At 42.5% G+C, this 15,165-nt stretch overlaps 1 protein-coding gene across 5 annotated transcripts in view; it reads right to left on the bottom strand.

The window, feature by feature from the left end:
* Positions 1 to 7,318, bottom strand: part of ZNF143 (zinc finger protein 143) — an 88,545-nt gene extending 81,227 nt beyond the window's left edge. For 2 of the 5 annotated variants that reach the window (XM_030560396.1, XM_030560398.1), the window contains exons 1-2: positions 7,199 to 7,318; positions 6,421 to 6,512 (exon numbers count right to left, since the gene is read on the bottom strand). The gene's annotated coding sequence lies outside the window, so the exon portion shown is untranslated. Of the gene's footprint in view, positions 1 to 5,514; positions 5,610 to 6,420; positions 6,513 to 7,198 lie in introns of all 5 variants that reach the window. The other 3 variants (XM_030560397.1, XM_030560399.1, XM_030560394.1) reach the window with 3 other exon arrangements.
* Positions 7,319 to 15,165: the final 7,847 nt, after the last annotated feature.

Consider the following 15,165-nt stretch of genomic DNA (forward strand, 5'->3'; position numbering starts at 1 on the left):
TTTATCATTTTATCTAAACAATGTGATTGGACTGAAGTGTTTAGGAAACTCTATTTGAGATAACAGTATTTGTACACATTTTCTATTAATAAAATAACAGACTTTATATGAGCTTGTGTTATCCAGGAGAGGGCTAGGCAGTACAAGATTCACATTTCCGGGGGAAAAGTTTGGGACTGGGAATTTGCTGGTGTTTCTCTGTAGTGTAATTCAAGAATGGCTGGCCATAGCACTTATACAGTATAACTGGAAGTAATTTACATGGTGGAGGCTGTGCATGAGCAGACCAGGAGCAGTTGCTCTCACAATGAACCAATGTAAAAGGCACCCCAGGCTGAAGAATTGAGGGGATATAGCTGTTCAACAGTCTAGACTGTACCCTTAGTAATGTCACACAGACAGCAAAACCCAGTTATGTTTTAATTTGGTGATATTCTGAATAAAAGGAGCCCTCAAACAGGCTTGCAGCAGTTTCCATTGCTTCACACTGACTCTACAGACATAAAATAGGCTTTAGAGTGACACACAAAAGTGCTAATCCTGAAATCGTACTATACTCATAGGTCAGAAGGGACCAATATGATCATCTAGTCTGACCTCCTGCACAAGGCAGGCCACAGAACCCTACCCATCCACTTTTATAACAACCCCTAACCCAGGACTGAGTTATTGAAATCCTCAAAATTGGTTTGAAGACCTCAAGCTGCAGAGAACCCACCAGCAAGGGGGAAGGCGAAAAACCTCCAGGGCCCCTGCCAATCTGCCCTGGAGGAAAATTCCTTCCCGACCCCAAATATGGCGATCAGCTAAACCCTGAGCATGTGGGCAAGACTCACCAGCCAGCACCCAAGAAGGAATTCTCTGCAGTAACTCAGTTCCCATCCCATCCAACATCTCCCCGCAGACCACTGAGCAGACTTATCTGGTGATAATCCAAGATCATTTGCCCAAATTAAACTATCCTATCATAACATCCCCTCCATATACTTATCAAGCTTAGTCTTAAAGCCAGATAAGTCTTTTGCCCCCACTACTTCCCTCGGAAGGCTGTTCCAGAACTTCACTCCCCTAATGGTTAAAAACCTTCGTCTAATTTCAAGTCTAAACTTCCTAATATCCAGTTTGTACCCATTCGTCCTCGTCCCTAGATTAGTACTAAACTTAAATAATTCCTCTCCCTCCCTAACGTTAACCCCCCTGATATATTTATATAGAGCAAGCATATCCCCCCACAGCCTTCTTTTGGCCAGGCTAAACAAGCCAAGCTCTTTGAGTCTCCTTTCATAAGGCAGGTTTTCCATTCCTCGGATCATCCTAGTAGCCCGTCTCTGGACCTGTTCCAGTTTGAATTCATCCTTCTTGAACATGGGACACCAGAACTGCACAAAATATTCCAGATGGGGTCATACAGATCATAAAACTCCAGACCTTAATGCAGAAGGTCAGGACTGACAATTGCTTGGAGAATTCAATGACAGCTAAGAGTCTAGAATAGAAGCTGCCTGAACACAAGTTATAAATTATATATAATATGTCAAAACAGTATTATAGTTAGCCATTGAAAAATTAAGAAATGCTAGTATTAAGGTTGTCTGTGCGATTTTATTTCAGTTCCCTGGTCTATGTATATATTATGATAGCCTTGGCTAACACTGCATAGAAAGTCTGGAGGAGCAAGAAACAGAATCCAGCTCTCACAGGTCCCAATCTAGTGCTCTGAACACAAGGAAATATTCCTTCTCTTCTTGCAACTCTTTGCTTCATTAGATGTCTAACCTGTGCACTAAATGTGGCATGGGTCCTGTGAAACAGACAGAATATGATTATGTAAAGACTATATAGTGCATATGCACAGTGAAGACAAAATAAGTTTGCACACACATCCTTAATTCTGGTAGTTCCACATTTCTGAGTCCTTGAATTTGCAAACAGAAGTTATCACATGGAATCAGACTGATCCTTTGCATGGATCATTAATAGGATTGTAATGCATAATTTTCAAATCCACAGCACAAACCTCCACCAGTTGAGCTAAAGGAGAAACTGGTAGCAGTACCTGGCTGTTAACCTCTATGTAGACCAGCAGTCAGAGGGAGGGGAGACATGCATTTTGAAAAGTATCTTACACAACTATTTGCTAGACAGCAAAGGAATGTTGGGAATCAAGAATCATGGGTATCTACTTCTGGCTCTGGAGGTCACTATGATTTCAGACAATACTGCCATGCATACAGGTATGGTACATTCATTCAGAAAGTCAATGTAGCTAAGTGGATGAGAGTTGGCTCTCCCATGTCAGAGACTCTGGCCAAATTCTAGATCACATTTTGGTCTTTGTACTGTACTTCAGCTTTTTTGCACAAGAAGCTGAGGCTTGTTAGTTATAACAAAGTTCTTCTCTGGGGTAATACAATGCTGCTAGTTTTGAGATTCCCCTGCAAATAAGATATAAGTACAAGACCAAAGTTATCATTGCCATAGGCGGTTGCACCTTTAACTTCAGTGTAGTTAGACCTGCTTATGAGAGCAGTGATAATGACTCATAACCCTTTGTGCTTTCTTACCATGCTAGCAGTCGTACTTTTTCTCTCAAACACAAGTGGAGAAAAACATGGCCATTTTACATGTTCAGTTTAATGTTTAAATCATCTTTAATAATGAACATATGAGCAGTCAATCCTTGCATTCTACACAAAAGAATCTTATTAACCAGTTTGGTTACACAACAATTGACATTTTAAAAGTTTTATTTTCCCTGATATTATTGTTATAGATTGTAAACTGTATAAGCACAAACTATCTTTCTGTCCTGGGTTTGTACATCTAGCACCGTGTGGTTCTGATCCAGGGTGCTACAGCAGTACAAATAATAATACATCCTAGTAAAATTTTGCACTGTGATGGTGCACTTTAGAGTGTGTGACATTTAAAATAGATTGCGGGAAGGTTAGAAAATAATGCTGATAAAGTGCATAAGATTCAGGATGATCCAGGTTAAGTTAGCCTACTCAGCACTATTCCTGAATATGTGCACTTAACTTAGCAAAGGATGGTTAACGACCTAAGTGAAATTATTTTGGTGGTCTTGACACAGTTCAAAATGATTAAGCTGTACATCACAAAAAAAACATCTTAACTGGCATCAACTGGCAACCTTGTTAGCAGAAAATTATACTGTTGGTAACTGAATGAGTAGGACAGCACTGAAGAATCAAAAATGCAGCACGTTCACAGGAGCAGTGCCGTTCAGTCAGTTAGCACAACAACCATATTTGTGCTGATACTCCACCATTACAGATGCACGGTTTCTGGATAACTGATCCCAAAATAGCTTCCTGAAGCAGTGGCTTCTGGAAGATTTTGAAAGGCTTTCTAAAGTCAGATTTCAAAAACTTCCTGGGGAAACATGTTGAGGTCCCTGGAGGGTGTGGCTTCAAGCATCCTTGACCCCTGTGCTGTAGAGTTAAGAAGGTATAGTAGGCACTTAAGTACTGGACTGTGGGATAATAGGAAGACCATTTTCATGGTTAAGATAATTATGCCAGAGATCCTATACAAACTGCATTACACTGGTGGATTTGGCATGAGAACCACTTCTTGGTCAACCCACCTCAAAGCTAGTCTAATTCAAAAGGTGGAGCAAGCATCTGTGCACTACTGGGAATGCATTTGCAAATACAAGATATGTTACAGGCATATTAGCGGAGAATAGTACGATGAATTTCTCCAGCATTGACAAGGCCAACAAGCACAGTGAATCATTCCTTGACTCAGAGGGACCACCTCTAGAGTTAAAAGGCAGAGAGAGATTAGTGGGATGGGATGGGATGGGAAACTTACATTGCCATAGCATGGTGCACCTGTCCTGGGACGAGGATTGTTTCCGGAGCTGTCAGCTGGCCAATAAATTCACAGATTTTTTTTAAACATAATTAATAAGTCAGTAGAGAAAATATTGGGAGAAAGGCCGTTGTAAATCTTTTATGAAGACCAGAAATAAGGGTGAATGGGTTGCAGCTCCGGTAGTAATTGGCTATGGCATTATTTGCTGGGCACGAAAGTTGTGAATTTGAGGGTTCTTTGTCAGCCCCTACCTGCTCATGCTGAAGCATGCCAGAATGAAACGGTTTTCCCTAGGTCTGGGAATACGGAGAAGCTGAGCTGAAGGAAGAAATGAGAGAAACTGAATAAGAAGACTGGTACTAGCTTGGTAGAAAGAATGGAACTGGCAGCTAGGGAGAAAAGACTGAAAGTAGCTAGACAGAGAGATTAGACTGGAAGGGGAGAGACTGGGAGCAAGAGGTAGACTGAGACCACATGCCAGCAGGGAGGGGAAGGGACTATGAGCAGCTGAAGAGAGAGGCTGGGACTGGCTGGACAAGAGAAACTGGGAGCCAATGATAACACTGAGCAAGCCACCCAAAACCAAACTTTTCACAAGTGGTCACTAATTATATGTTCCTCTTTGTTTGGGTGTCCAGTCTGAAACCTTTGAGTCTGATGTGCAGAAGTGATGAACACCCACAACTATAAGTCAATAAGGGAATGTCTAGAGTGCAATTAAACATGTGTGGTTGGCACATAGCAGCTGACTTAGACTTACGGGGCTCACACTAAGGGTCTGCTTAAGTGCAATGTCGATGTTTGGACTTGGGCAGGAGCATAGACATACCCAGAGAGCAGTACTTTGTCCAAAGAAAGAGCTATGTAATGCTGAGTACTTTCAAAAATCAGGTCTGAGACATCTCAATTTGGACACCCAAAATTAGTGAATGCTTTTGACCTTAATCTCTCTGAGCCTCAGTTCATCTATAAAACAGATATATTACCGCTTTACCTCACCAGGGTATTATGAAAACAAATTAATGTTTATGAAGTATTCAGATTCTACAGATATACACATGCACACTAAATCGAACGTGAGTAGACCCAATGAAACATACATGATTATTCATGTGATAAAGCCTCAATTCAGTGAACACTTAAGCATGTGTATTAGTTTATAAACTAAACCAGAATAATAATTCTTTAGCTAGTACATTAAGAGTAAAATGTTATTCCACAACTATCAGAAAGGCAACTTATGTGGACTGCAATAAAACTCTGGGGATAGTGCTCATCAATAAAATAAACTAAGTAAAACATTCAAATTATCTACATGGTATCCTTTAATTAACATGAATTTATAGTATTTCACTGTATCATCTTAAGCAAATAGTTTTATTTTCTTTACTAATTAAGTTGAAAAACTCTGCTGTGAAAATAATACTCATTCTTATTGCTCTAGAAAATGTGAAAGTCTTGGAGGATTAAGCCCTCACAGAATTAAATGATTAAAATGAAATCTAAAAAGCTAAGCCTTTAAAGCATGCTTGTTTTATTGTACCTTAGAAATGCTAAAAATATATCTTGATAACCAGAGGCTCATTTTATGCAGATACACCAAATGCATATTCCTGTACTCCAGGAAGACAAACTATTTAAGATAAATAAATTTAACTTTCTATTATGTACCTGAAACAACATGACATGTTATTTCTAGTACAGAAAAAACTCCTCTGATTCAATGGGAGATTTATAACACTGGAACCAAAATTTTGAGAAATATCCTAGAAAAAGAATTTTATTTACAATTTTTAAAACGAAACCAAATTTCTATAAAAGGAATCATTTGAGAATTATGTCACACTTCACAAGTTACTAAAGATTTAAAATTTGCAATATCTTAAAATTTAAGCCACAATAGATTTTGTATAACATCGGTAACTGCCAGGTTTTCTAAAAAAGCCTTAATTTTTACAAGATGACTCATTTTAACAAAATCCTAAAATAGCTTAATTGTGAAAATATATTGTAATCTATTGTATAAGTAATGTTTTTTCTATAGTTGGATCTTCTAACTGTATATGATACTACAAATTCTAGACAGAAGAAAGTGCTAAGAAGAGAGAAGTAATGCTATTTTAAAAACATAGCTTTATGGTATTTTTATGAGCAGAGAAAGTCTATTTTGCTTTATCTGACACAATGCAGGGACCTCATTTTGTGTTAGTGAAGCAGAACGTGTGCTTATGACACTATAAATACTACTGCTAGAAAAGCAATTTTCCCCACCAAGGAGCTGCTTCCCAACTCTCTCCAATGCGTGAGACCCCTTCATGGGGGAGATTCCGTTTAATGCTCTTTTGTAAATCTTTCCCTCTTAAGCATGTAGTACTGTTTGTGTCATTGACAGATTTAATAACTCCCTTCTTCACTGTCACTGCAGCAAACTTCCTAAAAGCGACTTAAAGCTTCTAAATTGGCTCCAGATGCAAGTCATTTTTAAGAAAGGGCAACTGAAGCAAGCTAGATAACTCTCCTTTACCTGTGGTAGCAATTAACATACACCCCCCCCCCACACACACACACACCAAATACCTGCAAAATTTTATTTCCAGAGGATAACTTTTGCAAAAGGCAATTAAAAGTCCCGGGGACTAGGGAGACTCCGTCCCTTAGACACGGCAACACTAAAACAGAAACAAGCAAACAAGGTGTTTGCAACAAGCCCTTTTTGCATGACCATCACTACCAGGCCTGCGACGCAATACAAACAAACTCTGCGGCGTGTGCGATGGGCGCCTCCTCTGCCCCCACATCTGCGGCTAGAGACGGCGCTGGCAGGACGCCTGCCCGCGAGGCAGAGCAGGGGGCAAGGCAAGGCAGCTGCTGCAGCGTGCGCGGGGGAGCCGACACCAGCCAGGACCCAGCGCCGGACTGGGGAGCGACCCCGATCCCTGAGGGACGCAGCACGCCAGAGGCGCCTTCCCCCCGAGGCGGGGGCCAGGGCAACCCCCGGGGAGTGGCGGCGCTCAGCCCGTCCCAGCCACTGGCGTGCCCCCGCCGCGTGTTTGTCATGGAACTCGGCGGCGGCGGCGGCGCCAGCGGGGAGGAAGCTGGCGCAGCTGAGGCGGCGGCTGTGGAAAACAGGATGGGGGAGGGGAGGAAAACGTACAAGGCGGGCGGGCGGCAGAACCGCGGCTTTATTAATGTCACTCGGCGCTGCCTCGCTGCCCCCGCTCGCTGGCTACCCCGCTCCGCTTCCCCGCGCGCGGCGCAGAGAGGCCGGGCCCGGCAGATCTGCGAGGCGGCCCCAGCCGGAGATGGCGGTGGGTAGAATAAGGCACACTGGGTAAAAACACATTTATATACTAACCTCGCCGAGAAATTTTCCAACAATTCCTCCGTCCGACCACCATGCACCAGGACAGGAAACGGCCGCCTCAGCGCCCGCCCGCTCCAGCACCGCCCAGAGCCTTGCGGGCGGGCCCCGCAACCAGCATTCGCCGAGCCGCCATTGGACAGCCGGCACCACAAATCGCCGCCCACACACTCCATTGGTCGCCGGAGGCCCAGCGCCAACCCCGATTGGCTACGCTCCGCGGGCCCTGTTCTCCGTGCCACGGACTCTCAGCTATGCTGGGTTCGGGGCCGCCACCGACGCCATTTTGTATCACGGCCAGCTAGGCGCCTGTGCGTCAGAGAGGGAGTTGGGCGCCATTTCCCCGCACAGTCCGGAGAGGCAGATGGTAGTTAGCACCGCTTCAGGGGCTTCCAGCGCTTGGCTCCCTCCGGGGCGCTATGGCAGCCGGAAGCCTGCGGCTTCTCTTAGTCATCCAGCCGGGGCCGACGCGCTCGCAGAGAGGAGGCTAGTAGTTTTCCTGCCATCCCCATGGGCAACCCGGTACTACGGGGGGGCACAAGGCTGCTCTCTGTCCAGGAGCCGATCCCTGCCGCGTGCACCGTAGAGTATCAGCCTGTTGCTCCAGACACACCGGGGAGAGCCCTAGGCGACCACACGCACACACCGCCTCAGCCTAGCTCCACTCACAGCCACAGCACCCTGGCCCCCGGGCCGCGCACCTCCGGGGAGAGCCCCACTTTAGCTTCCCCTCCCCCACGCACCTGGAGATTTTGGAGAACCCTAGCTTGGCCCCTCCTACGCATGGTCGCAGCAGCCTCACCCACAGGGGAGAGTCCCCAGGCTAGCTCCCCATCCACTGGGCTCAGCCCCCGACTTCCACATGGGGGAACCCCCAGCCTGGCTTCTCTCAGCTGCAATTCTTTGGGCCACGGCCTTTTCATACCAGCCCAGTAAGGGGTCCTGACCACCCCGTTATTGTGATATAGCCCCTAGCTGCTCAGGGACTCCAGCTTGGCTGGTCCTCCTGTACCCGCTGATAGAAGCCAGGTCCAGATAGGGGAGATGAGCTCTATAGCAAGAGCTGCTCTGCAAAGGGACCTTGTCTGTTCTGTCCCCATTTTGGGTGCTGGCACTTGTGGGTTCAGTTGTAGTGTTCGACTAGGACAGGTTTTCAGGTGAAAACTGACTAACTTAATGAAAGGGAAAGAAGAAAAGGAAAGTCCTTCCCACCTACTCTGTTTCTTCACAATGTCTCCTACCTTAACTGTATTTTCTTTACCTTTTCTTGTCACAGGTTTTAGAAATTCAGAGAATAGGATCCCATTTTCACTGTCAACCTATAGCTCTTAACTTTAACTTGAGGTGGTAATAAATATGCTAGCAATTATTAGTTTATTAGGTTTTTACCAACTCTTTTAGGCACGCACTGTGTTGTCTTCAGTTATGTATGTACAGCTATTTTAAATAAGCTTTTCAAATTTGAAAAGATTGAAGGATCCAAAAATGAGATTTTTCAAACAAATGAGAGAAAGGAACTAATTTTTAAATAGTTATAGTTTCAAAGCCATTTATAAGTTACTTGATTAGGGAAAATAGCCATGTTAACACACCACTAAGATTGTGAGATAGAAAATTTTCCCCTACTAATAAACCTTTGCTATCAAAGAGATTATAAAATCTGTAATACATCATGAATATTAAACATTTGGACTGCTTTCCATAACCCCATGCTGAAAAGCTATAGCTAAAATAAGCTGCTTAAAAATCCTCAGGGGTTTTCTACACATAGTGATATTCTGGCACAGTTGTTCCTGAATAACTGCACTCTCAGAAAAGTCCTGACTGTGTATATGACAATTGAATAAAATGGATCTACATGTTTACTTTTCCATTAGGAAGAGATTTGTCCTTTTTCGTTTCTTAGTTGGAAAAATGACACTTGATTCTAGATTAATAAACTTCTGTGTTTTGTTATACACAGACATTAATTAGTAGTAAATGTAGAGTCTTATTCCTGGGCAACTTTGTGTCTCTCACAAATTCATGTGGCCAAAAAATAAGTCAGATAGGGGTCGTTCACCTAGAGCTCTATCAAAGCCTATAGCCTGGTCATCTTTGCATTTGTTTGGGATAGTTGTTCCAGTCTCTCCTCACTCTTCTTTCATTAATTTTTCTAGAGCCAAGGTGGGTGAGGTAATGCCTTTTATAGGACCAACTTCTGTTTGTGAAAGAGATAAGCTTTTGGGGTACACAGCTCTTCATTGGGTCTTGATATTGCCTTACCCACTTGATCTCAGATCCTGGGACCAACATAGGTAAAAACACTGCAAACATTAATTTTCCTCTCCTTCCCCACCACATGTAGTTGTGTTAAAAAAAAGACCAAAAACCCACCTTCATTTTCAACCTGAGTTAAGCTAAACCTGCTAGTTGCTGCACTCTGCAAGTCAAAATCCAGACCAAGGTTTTTTGGTTCCGGGTGGTTTTGTTTTGTTTTGTTTTTTTTAATTTTCCCATTCTACACCACCCTTTTTATAGTTTGGTTTAATGCTTTTATATAATGTTAAGTTACATAAAGCATTCATCTTGAAAAATCCCAGAGTATCAACAATTGATATATGTGCACAGAAGTAGAGAAGATCATCCACTTTGGAGTGAAAATTGATATCTAGCTGACACGTATCACAACAAGAGGAAGGGGGGAAGTGAAAATTGATATCTAGCTGACACGTATCACAACAAGAGGAAGGGGGGAAATTTTGCCTTAGATCAACCAAATGCCTAAGGCCAAACCAAAAGCCTCATCTCTGTACTTTGTGACCCTTAACATCCACACAGAACTGGCAGACCCTGATTAAGACCTCATCCAAAACAAATTTTATCCAAATTGCAGTATCAAATCCTTTTTTAAAGTACTTCCAGACTGTGTCAAACAAACATAATTAACTGGGTTGAGAATTACTTAGACAAGTTAGATGTCTTTGGTCAGTAGGGCCTGATGAAATACATCCTAGAATACTTAAGGAACTGGCTGAAGAGACCTCTGAGCCATTAGCAATTGTTTTTGAGAACTCGTAGAGACAGGAGAGATCCCAGAGGACTGGAAAAGGGCAAATACTGGACCTATATATAAAAAGGCCAATAAAGAACCCAGGGAACTGTAGACAAGTCACCTTACCTTTAGTACCCGGAAAGATAATGGAGCAAATAAACAATTTGTAAGCACCTAGTAGATAATAAGGTGATAACATAGTCAACATAATTTGTTAAGAACAAATTTCAAATCAACCTTCTACCCTTGACGGGGTAACATGCCTTGTGGATAAGGGAGAAGTAGTAGATGTGATATATGTTGACTTTAGTAACTTACGGTTTTTTAAACTGTCTTTTGTGACCCCCTCATAAGCAAACTAGAGAAATACAGTCTAGATTAAATCTACTATAAAGTGAGTGCACAACTGATTGGAAAGCTGTACTCACAGAGTAGTTATCAATAGTTCACAGTCAAGTGGGAAGAGCATATTGAGTGGGATCCTGCAGAGATCTATCCTGGGTCCTCTTCTCTATTTTAATAAATGATTTAGATAAAGGCATAGAGAATACACATATAAGCTTTGTGGATGATACCAATTTCTGAGAGGTTGTAAGCACTTTTAAGGACAGGATGAGAATTCAAAATTATCTTGACAAACTGGAGAAATGGTCTTAAGTAAATTGGATGAAATTCAGTAAGGACAAATGCAAAGTACTACACTTAGGAAGGAAAATGATCAGTTGCAAAAATACAAAACGGGACATGATTGCATAGGAAGGAGTACTGGAGACAAGAACTTGGGGACTAAATATGAGTCAACAATGTAATACTGTTGCAAAAAAGTGAACATAATTCTGGGACATATTAGCAGGAGCATTTAAAGCAAGACACATGAAGTAATTATCTACGATTCAGCACTGGTAAGGCCTCAACTGGAGTATTGTGTCCAGATCTGAGCACCACACTTTGGGAAAGATGTGGACAAATTGCAGAAAGTCCAGAGGAGAGCAACAAAAATTATTAAAGGTCTAGACAACATGACCTATGAGGAAAGATTGATAAATTGGATTCACTTAGTATGGAGAAGAGAAGGATGAGAGGACATGGTAGCAGTCTTCAAGTATGTAAAAGGTTGTTACAAAGAGGGTGATAAATTGTTCTTACCCACTGAGGACAGGACAAGAAAGGGGGGGAGGGAGAGCTCAGTGGTTTGAGTATTGGCCTGCTAAAACCAGGGTTGAGAGTTCATTCCTCAAGGGGTCTACTTAGGGATCTGGGGCAAAATCAGTACTTGGTCCTGCACTAGTGAAGGCAGGGGGCTGGACTCAATGACCTTTCAGGGTCCCTTCCAGTTCTATAAGATGGGTATATCTCCATATAATATTAATGGGCTTAAATTGCAGCAAGGGAGATTTAGGTTAGATATTAGTAAAACCTTCCTAACTCTAAGAGTAGTTAAACACTGGAACAAATTACCTAGGTTGTGGAATCTCTATCATGGAAATTTTTAAGAACAGGTTAGACACACCTATCAGCAACTTAACCCTGCTTGAATGCAGGGGACTGGACAAGACAAGCTATTGAGGTCCTGCATATCTGAGATTCTATGAGATGGGAAGAACAAGAGTATGAAATTTAATACCACACAAATAGCATGCTATTTGCATTTTGATAAAGCAATAGAAAATGAATACATCCTCCCTAAATAGTTGTCCATAAGTAATTCCATCAAGACAGTGTGGTGATAAATAAAAACATGAATAATTTGTGAATGTCAAGATCTAATTTGTAATGGAAGACATGCATGGTGGCATTTTATAGGAAGGCTTCAACTACACACAATAGTTGCACCAGTCTAAAATTGGTTTTAGTTGGTGTAAATCCTGCATGCGGTACTCAAATCAATTTGTAACTGTCTTATCTTGATTTAGAAATTGGATCTTATCAGTTGTTCCCTTTGGGGGTCTTGAGCCCCAGCTTTTATGGTCTAACATACAATTAGAGAAGAAGTGTAAGGGAACATTGAGAGTCCAAAGCATTTTATGGGGAAGATGCATCAGAAAAGATGCAGATTTTCCTGTCATCATTTACCTAACCAAGAATCTGGCATGTGGGATGCTGCAGTTTTCCCTTTAGAGTACTGGGGAGTTTTGCACTTAGGGTGACAATGTTGAGCTTTTAAGTGTCCTGCTGCCTAACGAAATCCTCAGTGCTCTAGGTCCCTCTATACATGCATAGGGGGGAGTAGGCATCTAAGAAACAGATTCACAGAAACCACCAAACTGAGAGGAAAACCACTTAAACTAGCCAGTAGGAAATACCAAGGAGAGGGTGGGTAGCCTAAGCTTCGGGGTATTCTGGGACACAGCCATCCATCCAGATTCCTGATCTGGCTGCCCCCAGATAGGTTTTGGGCAGGTTCGGTATGCCCTGAGCATAGCTACCAGATGAGACACCACAAGAAAGACAGGTCAGGGAGCACCTAGTATGAGACTCCTGCCAGGGCTTAGATGTGAGCTAAGGCACCAGGCAGTTCATCAGCATTGGGATTTAAGTGGTTTTATGTATGCCCACTAGCAGAAACGTAAGCATGTACAGGTTAGGTGTCAGCTAACTGGAGGTTTGAAGGAGTTAAGTGGCACCTAAATATTGGCATCTAGAGTGGCAGGCCCCTATGCAGGACCAGCTTTAGGCCAATTCTCCCAATTCCCTGGAATCGGGCCCTGTGCCTTAGGCACCTTTTTAATATATATATATATATATATATTTTTTAAACTTACCCGGTGGCGGTCCAAGGCTTTGGCAGTATTTCGGCAGCAGGGGGTCCAGCCGCATTTCAGCGGTGTGGGGTACACTCCGGGGGTCTTCGGCGGCATTTCTGCGGTGGGAAGGTCCTTTGGTGACATGGAAGACCCAGAGCGGACCCCCTGCCGCCACAGTGCTGCCAAAACCCCGGACCACTGCTGGGTATTCAGATTGGGCCCTACCCTTCATAAAGCCAGCCCTGCCACTGTGTCACTTTGTGCATCTAGCCCTTAGCCCAGGGATTCTCAAACTGGGGGTTGGGACCTTCAGGGGGTCTCGAGGTTATTACCTGGGGGGTCACGAGCTGTTAGCCTCCACCCCAAACCCCACTTCATCTCCAACATTTATAATGGTGTTAAATATATTAAAAACACCTTTTTATCTATAAGGGGGTGGTTGCACTCAGAGGCTTGCTGTCTGAAAGGGGTCACCAGTACAAAAGTCTGAGAACCACTGCGTTAGCCCCTGAAAAGGCCTTGACTAGTGAGGATCAGAAAATTTGTTACTGCTAATTTCCTTTCTGATAGCGTTTCCCATCATTTAGGACATCTGGGCTGCTCTTCTCCCTCTAGCTCCCAGAGGTAGATCAGTATTTTGGAGCCACATGGTTTGGCCATATCACTTCTGTTCCTGCTGGCTACCAGGCGCATTTTCCCCCAAGTTTTGTAAAACTTGCTGTTATACTGGCAGACCAGCCAACCTGTGTATGACCCATAAGAACTTGACAAGAGGCATTACAACTGTAATCAAAACAATTCACTTATTTATGAATCAAAGAAATGGGGATTGCTAGCGTAATTAGCAACTAATTCATGTATAGTAATAGAAATCAAGGGCAGATGCTAAATGGTTTTGTCTGTTTACCTATATCCTGTTAGAAGTTTAACAATGCAACCTTATGTAAATTAGCTTGTAGATGTTAATTCCCTTTCATATCTTAATTGCTTTACAATATATATGTGACGGTGTCCAGTTAACCTTAAGATCAAAGATGTGAGATACTGCAGAAAACTAATAGTATTATCTACATAGTTAAGACAAAGACAATCTGTTGTAATGAATGACTGGCTGTTGTCTTATAGTGTAACTAGATTACCTGTGTATGCATAGGAAATAGAAGATTAATTCAAAGCACTGGTCCATTGCCTATTCTTCCTTGGAGGAAAGCCCTGCTCTGACAATTGCTATGAGGAGGCTTGTCAGCCTGCTAGAGAGCTGTAAATAAGAAGCCTTAGGCCTGATCCTGTCATCTTTATGATGCTTAAACTTTGAACAGGGAAAGTGTAAGCCGTACCACTAAGATCTTCCAAATTGTTATTTGGAATACCCTGGAAAATGCATGGAATGACTGTATATCTAAGCTGCATTTGGATTCAGACTTTTTTTTGATTCCAGAGACTTTTACAAATCAGTAGCCTTGCCATCTCTTTTATGAAACTGACCTTTACACTCAGTTGTATGTATATTGATCTTTAAACCATTTATAAAATCTTTTTCCTTTTATTAATAAACCCTAAATTTAGTTATTAAGCATTGGCTGTAAACATGTATTTAGATAAGATCTGAGATTCATATTACCTTAAGGATAAGTGTCTGATCCTCTGGGAGTGGTAGAACTTTATGTATGGTGTATAGGGTTTTCAATAACCCCTAACTATATTAGACTTGGTTGTCCAGATGGAAGCCAAGAGCTGGAATACCTAAAGGGAACTGTGTTTGGCTTCTTGTTAATCAGTGTAGTACTACAGAAGCTCTTTTGTTACTGCCTTGGTGAATCTAATTATAGAATAAACCACCAGTTCTGGGAAGCGTTTGCCCTATTTCTTGCAGTCTGCCCTGAGTGTTGCATTCTCAGTGTAGTCATTCCCTAGTCACACTTGTATAATAGCATTAACAAATATTCCAGAGATAAAATAATTACATTCATTACATTTAGAAGATGGTCACATGATAACAATTGCACTTAATATCTGACCCTTGATTTATGAGCCATCTGGGATGGGTAGAATCTGCTAGCAGAAAGGAAGTTCTTCGAGTGATTGCTCATATCAATTCAAGGTAGGTGTGTGAGCACGCTGCGTGCATGGAAGTTGGAAACTTTTCCCTAGCAGCTACTTGTTGGGTCGCCTCTAGAGCCCCC

The sequence above is a fragment of the Gopherus evgoodei genome, chromosome 4 (genome assembly GCF_007399415.2).
Source record: "Gopherus evgoodei ecotype Sinaloan lineage chromosome 4, rGopEvg1_v1.p, whole genome shotgun sequence".
In the NCBI taxonomy this organism is placed as follows: Eukaryota; Metazoa; Chordata; order Testudines; family Testudinidae; genus Gopherus; species Gopherus evgoodei.